Here is a 17,349-nt window from a genome sequence, read left to right on the forward strand (position 1 = left end):
TTAACTAAGAAAATTGACTCTAAAATTCATCTTTTGAGGAGGAGATGAAAAATTCACAATCTAGACAAATTACCTCGTTTTTAACAACAAAAATAGCGAAAACATATTTCTATAGTTAATCGCCAATTCACCAATATATATTTTATTTAAAATAATCATTCATATCTGTCCTATTTTTAACACTAACATTGTTTCCTAATAGACTCTGGTGCAAGGAAATCACATTGTACTTGATATTTTAGTACTGGTAGTTTGTAAAAGACTTCAGTCATTTCTGATGCGAATATTACATGTGATATCGATGTCCTAAAGTAAGGACATAAATGCATAGTTGTGAAGTTCTCTGTGGTTTACTTACTGTGCAACTCTGTCGAAGACTGTGCAGCGTACTACACAGCGTAAAGATTTTTCTACCAATTAATAAATAGAGACATTTCAAAATTTACCGAGCCTATGATCTTGTTTGCGACGCAACTAAGGGAATTAAACTTTTCTACGCAAATTCGAGGACCTAGGAACAAACAACGCAACTTTTCACCTAGGAACAAACTGCACAACTTTTCACCTCTGAAGAAAACATCGCAACTAAAAATAAGCATTAATATTTAAGTTTGGCCCCATTCAATTACCTTGCAGTAATAGAGTTTGTAATTCCAGTAAGATTGGACTCTAGACATCTGTTTTGGATGATACAAATTAAGTACTCTTCTAACAATAGTTTTCGTTTCAGTGTTGCATTTTGTTAGATTAGTGAACAGTGTTCGCTACCGTAAACATTTAGCCGAAATTACGAAAGTAGTATCAGTCAAACATTATGAGATGGGTTATCTATGAGTGTCTTTAGTAGACAATAAACAGGAATCTGTGAATGAAGTTGAGGAAGAAGCATATCAAGCAACATCGGAAACTGTTGCACCTGATCACTCATGTGTAGAGCAAGTAAGATACGCCAGGATGGATCAGAAAAAGCAAGAAAGGTCAAACTGAGAGTAATAGGGAACTAAGTTTTCAAGACGTATTGGAGCAAACGTGTAAATAAATTATATGGTTTCAGGCTCGAGTGGCTCATTTCCAAATAACTTAGCAAAATTAATAGCGAACTTTCAATAATAGACTGTTTCTAACGTTCAAAAACAAGTACAATTATTACAAGAGTGTGCTTATTCAAAAACTTACTTCAATTCTTACAGCAAGCAATGACAACATCTGAAGTCAGTGAGGCACTATTTAACCATTGTTTTCTTATGATTCTTAATATCATCGAACATTCTTGTAGTGATTCGTTATGTAAAGTAAATGCACTGTTGAATCGGAGAGAGAAATCTTTTTACATCATTAGCCAAGGTTTTAATGTAACTCAAGAAAAATTCCTAGAAGGGAATAGTGTATGCTTAGAAGAAATAATTAATAACTTGTGCTGTGCAAATCAAAGAGATCACATAAGCAAGAACTATAAGTAGAGAAGAAGAGAAGGTGAACATTTCAAGAAATTAATTGAGAAGAAGGTGTCTCTAGCTAATGGACTAGATGAAGTACAAAGAAACACTTTTAAATCATTAAAATGGAAGTATTGGCATATATTTAGCAATGGTCATTATATCATGAAAAATTCTGAGTGTATGCTAAAATTAAGGCCTCATAAACCATTATTCCTTAGACCATACAGAATACCTATTGCAAAAAGACCTGCTGTTGCCATAGAATTGAATAAACTTAAGAGCTTTGGCATTATAGAAGCAAGTAACAGTGAATACAACAATCCAGTAGTTGCATCTACTAAGTGCGATGATGGAGTCACACTGATGTTAGACTCCAGACATCTAAATAAGAGTATCCAATTAGAAAATCGAACATCAATGAATTACTTCATAAATTTTGGTGTATAAAATTAATGACTGTAGGGTTTTACCAAACACCTTTAGCCACTAAGTTAAGAAAGTACACAGTTTTCACGCACAAGGTAAAATGTTACCAGTATAAAGCTATTCGACATGGGCTGACTCTTTCACTAGACAAGTTTACTAGAGTCTTGGATTATGTGTCAGGACAAGAGTTGTCTAAATTAACCATTTACCTAGATGATATCCTTGCATGCAGTCAGAACTGGGAAGACTATTACTGGCTCATAATAGAGATCTTTCATAGACTTAAACAAGGAGGAACTTCGACCCTAGAAAATTCTGGAACAGTATATACCTCTGGAAGATATTTTTCCTGGCTCAAAAGATGGTAACGTTATTTCCGAATTTTCTGCTCCTAGAAACTGTAAACAACTAAAGTCCTTTTTCGGATTAAGTGGTTTCTACCTAACAAACGTAAACGGACAATATATGAATGTTCCATGTTTAAGTAATGTTTCAAGAAAGAACGTCATCTGTAAGTGGAACTGGAATTGTGAAGAATCTTCTGACAAAATAAAACGAACCACAAATAATTGTGATTTTCTGTCAAGACATAGCTTTGTTTAACTTTCTGTTTATAATGCTACTTTTCCGATAACAGACTGGGGGCCAGTCTATTCCAATTAAGTGTAGAGAATGGAGGACCACAACATTATTCTATCGTCTTTTCCAGTATAATGTTGCTCAAACATGAGAGAATGTATACATTTATGGAAAAGGAATTACTTGTTGTACACTGGATCTTTAGTAAGTTTAAAAGCTATTTGACATGGCATAAGGTGACAGTCTATTCTGACCACAAGGCAACAAGTTATATACAAGAATGCAGACCTCATAATTACTTAACAAGGTGAGCCATGTTCCTCCAACAGTTCGATTATGATATAAAATATGTCAAAGGTTCTGAAAACAAGGTAGCCAATGCCCTCTCAGAATCACCTGTAGGAGCAGATCAGAGTTTACTTGAGACTGAAAATGAAAAGGAATTTAAGTGTATGTATAAGACACGTGTAAGCACGTGTAAGAGATAAAAAAATCTAGTAAAGCATTCTGTACTTGCACTCACAGAAACCAAAATCATGACTCTAACAGCAGGTGAAGACAAAGTAGTTCGTTTTATAAATATTCACAAAATATCTTCTTTAGAAGAACTAACCTAGACTGACTCTCGGAAGCTATGTTTGCCAGGGTACTTTACCAAAAACAACTTTTAACCTACACCCATGATAGTTATGGTCATTGTGTCATACGAAAGTGTTTATGAAAGCTGCAGGAGAATGTGTAGGAGAATGTGTACTTTTAGAGCATTATCAAATAGATAACAAAGTACGTTGATAATGTTATAAATGTCAGAGAGTCAAAGTGAGGAAACAAACTTGTCAGTGGCTAATGTAAAACATAATTCCTGTCAAACACACGAGCCTCGTCGTCTTCCATCTATATGACCCACTCCAGAGTTCAAAAGGTGAATTCAGTTTCATCCTATTTACAGCAGATGTGTTGTCAAAATGTATTAAAAGGTTTTCCTATCTGACAATGGCTCACCATTTATCTCCAACACTTGTAAATTCTTCACTGACAGGATATCCTGATCTCAGTCTACAACCCTATATGGTAATCCAGCAGCGAAGTACATGAGAGAAATAGAGATCTTATGTGAAATCTACTGTAGCAGAAACATCCATCTTGAACTGAACATGTTTGAGACTTTGAAGATGTGGTAGAAAGTCTAGAACATTCTTCTACAGATTCCTGTCCATTAGAGATAATGTGTCACAGGAACTCTACAATATTTTAATGAACTTATTCATTTTTCTGTTTGTACATCTATGTCTGCCTAAAAAAGGAAAAAAAGACAAAAATGTTATGAAGGCTAGAAAGAAAAGACTTGAGAATTAAGTAAAGATGAGTCAGGTAAAGGTTGACGATCACATTAGGGATTAAAGGCAGTTACTCAGAATTAAAGATATTCTTTCGTATTTATACTATACTTTTTGAAGATATAGAAGACCCTAATCAAAATGCTTCTTGTTGGTCTAGCGAACATCCGAAAAACTGCTTGGTTACAGAACCACTGCAGCATTGAAACCCTACGTAAAAAATCTGAAGATTGTTCTCTGAAATTTTATATTTGACAAGTGGAAAAAGAAAAATCTTTAAACAGACATATTAACTCGGGGTAGGAGGGCGTAATGGCACTTATTGGTGGGGATACCATGTGCCTGGCAAAGGACCCTGGCTACACAATGTAGTTCATCTATTGTTATTATCAGACACCGTACCGAAATTTTGACTTTTGAATATATTTTGAAAGCTTAATGTGTATATTATCTTAAAATCGTCTTGTACTTACAACATTGTGATTGGAAACTTCAAATATACTATTTTATTCGTACTCTGTTCTATAAATGAAAAACTTAATGTTTAGAATAATTATTGTTTCTGAAGATAACTTGTTACTCATCAAACATAACAGTTTCTTACACCGCTGTGGTTTAAGTATATCATGCTTGGCAAAATGTCATTATTAAAATCGGTGCCGAGGCAACTGTGAGGCAGCACCTTGCCATAGATGACATGGGTGAACGATGGCTGCAGGGGTGTACGTGCAAATAGATGTGCAAATGTTGAGTTACTGACCGCACTGATGAACCAAGGGGTACCAACTGTGTTTCGTCAACGACCATTCACCAAACATTGATGCGTATGAGCGCCTCCGCAGGAAGCGCTTCGTTCGTGTACCTATGCTGAGTGTTGTTCAGCGGTGATGAAAGCTGGAATTTCCACGCCAATATCGCAACTCGACTTCCATTAAGTGCGCACAGGTGGCCTTTCCAGATAAATGTTTATGTTCCTTTCGACAGATGACTGTTGGCACGTAAAGCGTGAAGCGTCTGAAAGCAAACACACTGCAACAATCACAATACTAGTTGGGAGAGTCTGGGTCTGAGGAGGTAGCTTTATGGTCTGGGCAATGGCCTGCGGCAGTCCCTGGGTGATCTTGTCATTCTGGAAGGCACAGTGGATCAAGGAAAGCACGCCTCTGTACCTTGGTCACTACTTCCATCCCTACACGCAGTTTGTTTCTCCCTCCCGCGATGATATCTATCAGCAGGACACTGCAAAATGTCACACATTTCGCAGTGTGTGTGCGTGTTTCTAAGAGCACCAGGATGAGTTTAAAGTAATCCTCCGGCCACCAAACTCCCCGAATTTAAACACAATAGAGAAACTGTGGATCCACGAAGCGGTCTGCACCGCAAAAGGTGGCTATTCAGGCTTTTGACGTTAATGTGACTGGACAGCGTATTTCCCTTACGGTGTCAGGTGCCTGCAATGACTGCAGACAGCATTCAGTCTTGCGACAGGCATTGATTATGACGTTTTGAATCAGCTTATGTCCTGAAACAATTACTTGGACTACGAGTATCCTTTCCTATGACAGCCACGTATCAGTTGACACTACAAGATGTGCTCCATTAGATTAAAATTATCGCCCATTCTTATACAAGTCTCGGATCTCCTTCTCAAACAAGCATGAACTCCTACACACAAATCTGGCATCCCTATGATTTGATCATATACAAGTATAGGATGACGATGCTAGTGAAATAGAGCAATTTCTTTGAAAGTTCCAATAACCAGAAATCTGAGGAAAATGGGGTGAACGAGAAGTCATGTAAAGGCCATGGACTGCCTCAACCAAACCATCGCTCCTTAACCGTTTGTTTGGATACTATTGAACGAGGTGTAGTAAATGGGATGGTGCCCCAGCCTGCGTAAACCACATCTGTTGTTTTCCTGTAAGAATACTGTTACCCAATAGCTCAGGTAATTTGTTTTTGAATAAGCACACTCTTGTAATAATTGTACTTGTTTTTGAACGTTAGAAACAGTCTATTATTGAAAGTTCGCTATTAATTTTGCTAAGTTATTTGGAAATGAGCCACTCGAGCCTGAAACCATATAATTTATTTACACGTTTGCTCCAATACGTCTTGAAAACTTAGTTCCCTATTACTCTCAGTTTGACCTTTCTTGCTTTTTCTGATCCATCCTGGCGTATCTTACTTGCTCTACACATGAGTGATCAGGTGCAACAGTTTCCGATGTTGCTTGATATGCTTCTTCCTCAACTTCATTCACAGATTCCTGTTTATTGTCTACTAAAGACACTCATAGATAACCCATCTCAAAATGTTTGACTGATACTACTTTCGTAATTTCGGCTAAATGTTGCGCAGGAAATTATGGATAAATACAACCAGTCTGATACATAATGTGACTGTATGAGTCACATACAATTCTTGCCCATGCATGGACGCTGAAGTGTACCTGGTGCCTGGCTTCCACGTGGACTTACGTCTGTCCATACTTGTTTATTGCAGTAATTAATTACATCCCGAATCATTCTTAGATCCAGTACAAGCTGTAAAGTGCAGATCTTCAGTGTTCCAGCTTATAATCAACTGAGAGATCTAACCTGGTGTGGTGGTTTTGTTGCCCGACAATCTGAATACGACTTGAGCAATGTGGATGAGGTACTGCACGTGCAGAACTGGCAACGCAAGAGTGTGAGTTATGCATTCAGCTATTATAGTTCTTTGCATACTTGTTTTGGTATCGCCTTCTACTCTCCGGCATCGTGATGTGAACTGTATAAGGTCCTCCGCTAAGCCATCTTATTGTTGCCTATGTTCCCTTGTCTCCAAATTGCTGAAACAACAACCTGCTGAATATATTTTCAGATTTAAAACGGCGTTAGGGATGCTGTACGCAGCACATGAAGCAAAATTCCTGTGGATTAACGGAGGTCGCTAAACCATAGAAAAATAACATATTTGCAGTTTCTCTGTGTAATAACAAAACTCCACTCACTGCTAATGTTGATCTCACTCCATGCCATCGCTAACATTGTTCTGATGCTAACACTACCTCAGACTGAAGAATAATATAATAGCCAAGATTGTATTCAATATTATTTATTCCTGGCGATCGGTTTTAACAGTGAAAACGAGTTCTGTAACGCAGTTCAACATGTAACAAGCATCAGTGGAATGCTACGTACACTATGTGATCAAAGGTATCCGGGCTCCCCAAAAAAATACGTTTTTCATATTAGGTGCTTTGTGCTGCTACCTACTGCCAGGTACTTTATACGAGCAGCCTCAGTAGCCATTAGACATCGTGGGAGAGCAGAATGGGACGATCCGCAGAACTCACTGACTTCGTACGTAGTCAGGTGATTAGGTGTCACTTTTGTGTCATACGTCTGTACGCGAGATTTCCACACTCTTAAACTTCCCTTGATCCACTGTTTCCGATGTGATGGTAAAGTGGAAACGTGAAGGAACACATACAGCACAAAAGCGTACAGGCCGACCTCGTCTGTTGACTGACAGAGACCGCTGACAGTTGAAGAGGGTCGTAGAGTGTAATAGGATCTATCTAGACCATCACACAGCAATTCCAAACAGCATCAGGATCCACTGCAAATACTATGACAGGCGGGAGGTGAGAAAACTTGGATTTTATGATCGAGTGGCTGCTCATAAGCCACACATCACTCCGCTAAATGGCAAACTAGGCCTCGCTTGGTGTGAGGAGCTTTGAACAGTAGAAAAATGTTGTGTGGAGTGATGAATCACCTTCTTGCTTGATGTAGCACCTTTTTGCTTCCCACTGTTGAAGAGCAATTCGAGGATGGCGATTGCATCTTTCAACACTATCGAGCACCTGTTAATAATGCACGGCCAGTGGCAGAGTGGTTACTCAACAATAATATCCCTGTAATGGACTGGCCTGGCCAGAGTCCTATCCTGAATCCTATAGAACACCTCTGGGATGTTTTTGAACGCGGACTTCGTACCAGCCGCACCGACCGACATCGCTACCTCTCCTCGGTGCAGCACTCCATGAAGAATGGGCTGCCATTCCCCGAGAAACCTTCCAGCACTTGATTGAGCGTGTGCCTGCGAGAGTGGAAGCTGTCGTCAAGGCTAAGGGTGGGCCAACACCATACTGAATTCCATCATTACCGATGGAGGGCGACACGAACTTTTAAGTCATTTTCAACCAGGTGTCCGGATACTTTTGATCATATAGTGTATGTGGATATCCGCAGTTACAAAAGATACTTTTCAATTGTACGTATTGTTGGTATACGCGACAAAATTGTTTTTAAGCTTATTTCAACGTGTGCGGAATGTGCTAAATACGTATCCACTATTATGTCAACATGGCATGTGTGATACAGTTGTAATGGAACAGGACGTACAACAAAACATTTTTTGAAAGCAGAAGATAACAGACTTAACTGTTGAAAATAAATGAATTGGTCTTTTTTAAAAGGGCATGTCAAAATACGCAAATTAGTGCGAAACTGAAGAAAACTACACTCCTGGAAATTGAAATAAGAACACCGTGAATTCATTGTCCCAGGAAGGGGAAACTTTATTGACACATTCCTGGGGTCAGATACATCACATGATCACACTGACAGAACCACAGGCACATAGACACAGGCAACAGAGCATGCACAATGTCGGCACTAGTACAATGTATATCCACCTTTCGCAGCAATGCAGGCTGCTATTCTCCCATGGAGACGATCGTAGAGATGCTGGATGTAGTCCTGTGGAACGGCTTGACATGCCATTTCCACCTGGTGCCTCAGTTGGACCAGCGTTCGTGCTGGACGTGCAGACCGCGTGAGACGACGCTTCATCCAGTCCCAAACATGCTCAATGGGGGACAGATCCGGAGATCTTGCTGGCCAGGGTAGCTGACTTACACCTTCTAGAGCACGTTGGGTGGCACGGGATACATGCGGACGTGCATTGTCCTGTTGGAACAGCAAGTTCCCTTGCCGGTCTAGGAATGGTAGAACGATGGGTTCGATGACGGTTTGGATGTACCGTGCACTATTCAGTGTCCCCTCGACGATCACCAGTGGTGTACGGCCAGTGTAGGAGATCGCTCCCCACACCATGATGCCGGGTGTTGGCCCTGTGTGCCTCGGTCGTATGCAGTCCTGATTGTGGCGCTCACCTGCACGGCGCCAAACACGCATACGACCATCATTGGCACCAAGGCAGAAGCGACTCTCATCGCTGAAGACGACACGTCTCCATTCGTCCCTCCATTCACGCCTGTCGCGACACCACTGGAGGCGGGCTGCACGATGTTGGGGCGTGAGCGGAAGACGGCCTAACGGTGTGCGGGACCGTAGCCCAGCTTCATGGAGACGGTTGCGAATGGTCCTCGCCGATACCCCAGGAGCAACAGTGTCCCTAATTTGCTGGGAAGTGGCGGTGCGGTCCCCTATGGCACTGCGTAGGATCCTACGGTCTTGGCGTGCATCCGTGCGTCGCTGCGGTCCGGTCCCAGGTCGACGGGCACGTGCACCTTCCGCCGACCACTGGCGACAACATCGATGTACTGTGGAGACCTCACGCCCCACGTGTTGAGCAATTCGGCGGTACGTCCACCCGGCCTCCCGCATGCCCACTATACGCCCTCGCTCAAAGTCCGTCAACTGCACATACGGTTCACGTCCACGCTGTCGCGGCATGCTACCAGTGTTAAAGACTGCGATGGAGCTCCGTATGCCACGGCAAACTGGCTGACACTGACGGCGGCGGTGCACAAATGCTGCGCAGCTAGCGCCATTCGACGGCCAACACCGCGGTTCCTGGTGTGTCCGCTGTGCCGTGCGTGTGATCATTGCTTGTACAGCCCTCTCGCAGTGTCCGGAGCAAGTATGGTGGGTCTGACACACCGGTGTCAATGTGTTCTTTTTTCCATTTCCAGGAGTGTATTTTAGAAGCAAACTGTCTGAAAGTATATAATACTGAATATTATAACTGATAGATTTAGTGAAGATTTATGGATTTTGTGGTAACTTATTTCTGTACATAATACCCAATAGTAGTTTTAAAAATGGAAAAATTCACCCTCTTAAAACACATTGACTTAAGGACATGCAGAGGCATAACGGAAGACTGATAATTAACAATATTACAACATTCTGTTACAGAGTAAATCATTCAGAATCACACACAAAGAAGAAAACTTTAATGAAAGTGCAAAATATTCCAGTATATTACAAAAAGCATGCAATTTTATTGGAATTTACTATTTTTCAATCACTGTTAACAGCATTATTAACTGTTTGCCTTACGTTACTGTGCAATATGCTTCGTCTTCTTCAAGCCTTGCATTTTTTTCCCTTTTTGCTGCAGTTGGAACCGATATTTCTTAGATGCTATGAAGAATTTGTGGTTTACTAATCCGTTTATCTTACTGGACCCTTTGATATACCACATATATCGTGCGAGTAAACAAGTTGGAACAGTGTGCTGATTGCAAAGTTAATTCTTTCAGTTCTACACTTGCTCACTGTTTCTTCAAAGATGTGGTTTCCTTGTAGTGTTTCGTCTACAAGTTCGAGAATTTGAGATAGTTGGACTTCTCCTATTACGAACGTGCCTACTTTGTCAGCACTATAAACAATGCATTCTATAATCGGAGGGATAGTGAAAATTCTGTCGTACCGACGAAGTCGTTTTGAGATAATCCAAAAACCTCTGTCACAATTAAGAAAGCTGTGACGTCGCACAGGATAAAATTGCTGATTTTTTTGGAAACGGCCATAATCTGCAAGTGATGATAAGAATCGGCACAAGACTGATTCTTGTTCTGTCCAGAACATTTATCACAGAACAGCCTAAGCTCTGTGATGCTTTTAAGTGCAGACTTTAGACAATCAGACAGAAAGGAACAGACTTCATTAGGGCCCTTTTTAACATTTCCTTCATGGTAAACGTAATATGAGCTAGACCCTTTTTTATATCACGAATGCAAGAAACATTCACTCTAAGATTCCTTAAAAATAGTTGTTGAATTGGCACTTTCAACAGCCTGAGAGGGACAACAAATTCATCTCTTTATTTGCCTCCTCCGATTCTTCATACTTGAGAGCGGAGTAAAATTCCCTACTTCTATGATGATGTACCATCAATACTGCAACCGCTGTTCTAGTTCTAAGTTTCAATTTCAGGTCTTCACAGGCACAGCAGGTATCCACCTGTGGTAGCCCAAATCGATAACTGAAATTGTTGCCATAGAAGTTCCAGTAAAAGTCATAAGTTACGGTACGCTCTATGTGCTTCTCAAAGAATAATTTCTGCATCGTTTGCACATTTATATGTAGTAAGATAATATTCTTTCCTGGTAATGTAATAACTTTCTCCTAAGGGGAATGACTAAAGAGATTCGCGTACTGCGTTATGAACAGCAGAATCGAGGCCATGTGTAACTCCACTACCACTCCTACCTTCTGAGGCTCTCCCAGACGGCTTAAGCTGTCTTATTCTTCGTACTCCTTTCTCACTGATGTCTAAAACTGAGAGGAAAGCTTTCGTGCAAACCTCTTCACGTCTTCCACAAACCAGGGCAAAAAAACTAGCACATTGCATCACCACAGGATTATCCTTTCTTCTCGATCGCCTCTGCTTGACCTTTTGAGAGTCTATTAATCCTTGAAGAAATAGGTCTTGCTCGTTCTTGTTAGGAATGTTGTAAAAATTTATAAAAATGCGCATCAGTTTTCCTCTGCAATTGCTTCCGAACAGTTCTTCTTACATCTGGAGCAAAAATAAAATAAAATAAAATAAAACAAAACTGATTTCAGAATTATGAAAGATTTTTAATCACATCTGTTTTATTTTTTATTTTATTTTATTTTTTGTTGATGATATTCGAAGTTATGTTCGTGATAAACAGAAAATGTTAGACTGTTTATTTTTTGTTAATTTTTGGGACAATAATTTCAATATGAAAGGAACATAACAGATACGTACTGAATAAACTGCAAGCTTACCCACAACAGAATTTAGGTTTTTTTAGCTATAGTTGGGTTCCCCCTTTGAATAACATAGGCTTCACCTTTCAATAGAACTGCTTTTATTTTTTTTTTTTTTTCAAGGAACACACCACCATTTGCCACTTAACAGGTTGGCCTACAATATATGTTAAAGTCGTAAAATCCAATACTTGAAAATGGTATAAAAATCCGGAAACCTGGGTTGTACTTAAATAAACAATGAAACAGTCAAATGGCGGTGTGTTCCTTTAAAAACTGTAGTATGACTATCGCTCAGCAACATCAAAAACTGGTTGCCTTTAATTTGTTATTTTTGTAACTAGAAGGGTTTCTTCGTCTCTTTCTTTTTCTACTTTCAACTTCACATAACTTGTAGAACTTCCATCACCCGATATTCAGGTAGTAAAATTTTATAAATGAACAAGAAATAATTACACTTCCTCCATAAAATAACAAATTCTATTCGCTCTTCGGCTGTTTCCATGCCCAGCTGTTTATTTTTAAAATGGCATATGTGAGTGGCAACCGTACGTTAAAAGGTAAGTATGAAATTCGTTTTCTTGTTATAAGCCGATCAATATCTTTACTGGCGTCCTTGTAAACACAAACGATAGACCTACTTCTGTATTAGGTAAGACGCGAGAATCATTGAAAGGTAAAACTGATGACTTACGCCTTCTTGAAGAACATCGTTTCTAAGTAGTGTAGTATGTGATCCTGGCTATGAAAATTTTCTCCAAATTCAGTCAATCCTTTCTATCTCTAGCTAAGAGAAATTTCAATCTGAAACTAATGCCTACAGGATGGCTAATAGCGAAGGCAACTGTACGTGCTGCAACTGGCATAACTGAGAACAGCCAGACGACTATGTGCAGAGATAAATACGACCAGTAAGAAACGAGCAAGGAGTACTGAATGTCTACAGGAAGTCAGCCTGCACCACCGAGGGAAAGATTTCTCGGCAGAAATAAAATGGCCCAAACCTAAAGAAGCATTAATTTCTTGAGTTTATAGGATTTCTTCTAGTTTTATCCATTACTACCTCGTGCAAGAAAATTGCAGAGGTCCAAGCTGAGACCTCTACAAGTGTCAGGATAACGGAGTGTAGAGTGTGATGGAGCTGAGCTGGCGCTTAGGGCACAACATTAGTGAAATAAGAAATTGCTCATTAATGTTTACGATGCTATTTTCTCCTCTTTGTAGGTGCCCAGTTCGGTGTGAATGCAGCGTTGCGTCCCCGGAATTTGATGATGCTGTCGCATCGAACTCCGGCTGGCGCAAACCTCTGCGTGTGGTTCACGTAATCATGGCGTCGTGCAGGTAGCAGACGTCAGAGGCAAACGGCGTAGCTGACCAGGACAGAGACTGCGAATTATCAGAGCACTGTCCGCTCCGATAGCTGAGAGGTCAGCACGGCAGAATGCCATGCAAACGGGACCGGGTTCGATTCCCGGCTGGCTCGGAGATTTTCTCTGCTCAGGGACTGCGTGTTGAGTTATCCTCATCGTCATCTCACGCCTATCGACACGCAAGTAGCCAAAGTGGCGTCAACTAAAAAGACTTGCACAAGGTGACCGGTCTTCCCGGCGGGAGGCCCTAGCCACACATTTCATTTCATCAGAGCACTCTCGTTGACGTCGAAGGGCTTGTGCCCAGGTAATATCTCAGAAGCTACGCATGGCGTGGAGGTGATCCACAGCATAGCCCTTGTACCACGGAAGCCTGGGGATGTCGATAACTACTTAGAGGTACCAGTCTGAGACAGCAGGAATTTCCATGCTTCTCGAATACTGTAACAAGTGTACAGTGCGTCAAGCACCATCAGTTCGTCTCAGAAAGCCGTACGTAGAAGCCTTCAAGTCTTCTCATCGGTGTTTTCGAGGCTGGAAGCCCACTGTGACAGTGTATAGTAGACTAGACGGGTAACAGTCAGTGAGGTTGAAGTCATATTGGTGAACGGTGGCAGCGCGTCACAGTTTCGCTCTTGTAGCTGGTGGCTGAACACAAAGTCTTGGAAGCCTGGATATTTGTTACTAATGGTCTGAGCCAGTGATTTTACGTCCGACAGGTGACGAATGAATGTGGGCTACTTTTTCGGACTCATCAGTAGTCTTCATCACTCTTTATTTCGTAAGACTGGCTGTCAGAGCTTCAGCTTGTTGCTTTTCGGCCTTATCAACAGACTGATAGGTGTTCTTGTCAAACTTTTACTTTGGCTTACGAAATCAAGCTGAGCTGTTATAATGCCGTGATGTCTTCTGCTTGATTGGGCCGTGCTGCTGTGCTTACAGTCGAGCTTCTCGCTAGCGAGAAATGTAAATTCTTCTAGGTTCCTCCCGTTTTCCGCAAGGTCTGCTCTGTGCCTGTTTGCCGTTTTGACTGCACTGGCCTGGTTTGCCCTAGCTTCGTGCTGGTTGGAGATTCTTAGAGAAAATTTACATTTGTCTTGAACGTAATTGTGATTTATTCGGCTTATTACTTCAGTCACCCTTGTTTCTGTGAAAACGTGTTCACAACAGTGAAGAGCCTGTAAAGTGCAGTAACCAAAATTTACAACACAGAGTAATGCAACAGTCCTCAGACGCCACACGTACACTGTGACATTGTTGACGTCTATGCGCGCACAGCTCAGCATAGCGCCGTTGTGCGGCTCTTCCACTGCATTCAGTGAACCCATACACGATGTGTACATCGGCGAGCCTTTCATCAGTAAACTTACCTACAGCACTCCTGTGTCTCGCTGTTAACGCACAACTAACACACCCGGGAAACAAAACCCAAGACAGAATCGAGCAGTACTGAATGCGGTCGTGAGGTCAACAAAGTTAGGAAGGCGTTACTACTGTCAGCAACAGGTTTTGTCAGCGAATGTGTTATCCAGACAGACAGCGAACATTTGCACTACTATGCGCTATTTTCAGTGCATTAAAGGTACAACAAAGCTTATTATGTAATAAAACAACGAAATGCAATAATTCTTTAATGAGCCTGTGAAGACGGTGGTTTTCTTCATCTGCATCTACATCTACGTGATTACTCTGCTATTCACAACAAAGTGCCTGACAGAGAGTTCAATGAACCACCTTCAAGCTGTCTCTCTACAGTTCCACTCTCGAACGGTGCGCAGGAAAAACCAGAACTTAATTTTTTCTGTGCAAGCTCTGATTCCTCTTATTTTATTGTGATGGTCATTTCTCCCTACTTAGGTGGGTACCAACAAAATGTTTACGCAATCGGAGGACAAAATTGGTGATTGAAATTTCATTTACTCCAAAATACGTAGAAGGTATCAATGAACAACAACTTAGAGACTGTCGGCGGAAATCTGAGTCATCCTGTGCATAAGGTGGACTCTGTAAAACGAAAACCGCTGAAAGGGTCGTTAACTCGTTACCTACGAAAGTGGGGTAATTGATGTGTAAGGGCCCTGCAACGAACTTGTGGCGTCACACTAATTGGCTACACACTTCGCGAACGCTCGGCTCGGTGTAGGACCCATAGGATATCAATTTTTAATTGAAAATGTAACCACTAAAGGTCTTAATTTCGTCGTGTGCTTTCGAGAACTTGCATGCTTTTAAACACGCAGTCCAGACGTATGAAACCCGTCTGAAGTAGTTACTGGCCGCCGGCCGGAGTGGCCGTGCGGTTCTGGGCGCTATAGTCTGCAGCCGAGCGACCGCTACGGTCGCAGGTTCGAATCCTCCCTCGGGCATGGATGTGTATGATGCCCTTAGGTTAGTTAGGCTTAATTAGTTCTAAGTTCTAGGCGACTGATGACCTCAGAAGTTAAGTCGCATAGTGCTCAGAGCCATTTGAACCAGTTACTGGCCCCCCGCCGGAAAGGGCTGCTGGCTCTCGTAAGACCTGCAGTGTCACGTGCTGTGACGTACGTGCCACGGCATATCTTTCCCGTGGGCCTCGTTACGAAAGGGGGTACGGTCACTTTGACAGCAATGAGTTCCTAGACTCGTCGCTAGAGGGACGCGGGCACACACCTACTGATGACAGAGCGAGCACGCTCACTCGTCGACGGTATTCTGCACTCATCGCGCTGAAAACGGTGAAATGGAGGCTTCAGGTGATACGCAAAGGGGTGCAGTGCGTTTCCTAACAACGGGATGAGTGCAAAGAGCGCAAGGAGTGCAAAGTGCGCAGAGATCACTACATGTCCTTTGCAGATGTTAAGGCGTGGCACAAGCGATTCAGGGAAGGACCAATGTCGTTGGCAGATGATGCACGACCTGGAACGCCATTGTCCTGCAGGTGGATACACTTATTATTCAAGACCGGCCATCGCCACCTAGTTCGAATTGAGTGGTGGTATTGGAAAGGATACTACCACCATTCTTTGATGAATTTCCTCTCCCCCACTTCAGGAAACGCACCACATGCTTTTGCACTTCTTTTGAAGCCTTCACTCTGTTCTCAGTACGACTGAGAGCAAAGGACGGTCGACGCGTGGGCGAGCTAGCGCGTAGGTGTGCGCCCGTGTCCTTCTAGCGGCGAGTTTTGGACCTCAGAGCTCTTATAAACGACCTCACCACTTTTCGGCGGTTTATTTTTGGACTCCGGCTGGTTTAACTTTTTAATGAACGTTATATATGCAAGGGCATGTTGAAAAGTAATGCCTCCGGATTTCTTACATGAAAGCTTTTTAAATAAAATAAGCGTTTTTAACATTCTACATACTTGTTCTTCGTCTCTACATATCTGTTTCTAAACATAGTCACAATGGCGACATGTTTCTCCCAATGAGAGACCAGTTAGCGTCACTGTAGAATGTTTCACTTCGTTGACGGAACCACAACCACACCTCCGCTTGTACTGCTTCATTACTATCAGACTGAAGTTAAGTTTCGGAAACACATGAAAATCAGATAGGGCCACGTCGCGACTGTAAGGAGTATGATCGACGACAGTGAATTAATGCGTCGGAGTTTTGCAAATATCGCACCGCTTGTGTGTGGTGTGGCATTGTCATGCTTAAAGAATCAGTGCTCCATCTGTGTGGATGAACTCTTCGAACTCGTTCTTCTAGTTTCCTGAGGATTTCTCAGGCACCGCCTTTGTTACTTTACACACCACCATGTTACACGCTGAAATTCCGAGCTCCCTAGCCGCAGAGGATTGCAACTTGTGTCAGCAAAGCGAGTAAGTCAAGCAAGTACTACGCATAACATGTAATACCTCAACCGATTATGAGAACAAAATAAAAATTTCTGAGGTGCTACTTCCCAGCACGCTTCGTATATCTACAGTCAGAAATCTGGAAACCCAATTGCCATATTGTATCATAAGAAGTCTTTCATGAAGTTACTGACATCGCACATGGACGTTCTAATCAACACCAAGAGTGATTTTGTCAAATAACGTACATTTATTTCAATAAAATGGTATTAAACACTTCTTCCTCAATAGTTACAATAATTCGCACAATCAGCCGATAGCACAACATCCTAAAGCCGATGCCCTGGCCAGATCTCACATTTAATCTTGAAAAACAGTGTGCTCCCAAGTAGACAACGCTTTCCAAAACCACCTACAGAAGTTCCCTCTCAC

At 41.8% G+C, this 17,349-nt stretch overlaps 1 protein-coding gene across 1 annotated transcript in view; it reads right to left on the minus strand.

Moving 5' to 3' along the window:
- The window catches only part of LOC124606167 (protein glass-like), an 80,532-nt gene that overhangs the window by 55,023 nt on the left and 8,160 nt on the right, over positions 1 to 17,349 (minus strand). The gene's annotated exons all lie outside the window — the stretch shown is intronic.

The sequence above is a fragment of the Schistocerca americana genome, chromosome 3 (assembly GCF_021461395.2).
Source record: "Schistocerca americana isolate TAMUIC-IGC-003095 chromosome 3, iqSchAmer2.1, whole genome shotgun sequence".
Lineage (NCBI taxonomy): Eukaryota > Metazoa > Arthropoda > Insecta > Orthoptera > Acrididae > Schistocerca > Schistocerca americana.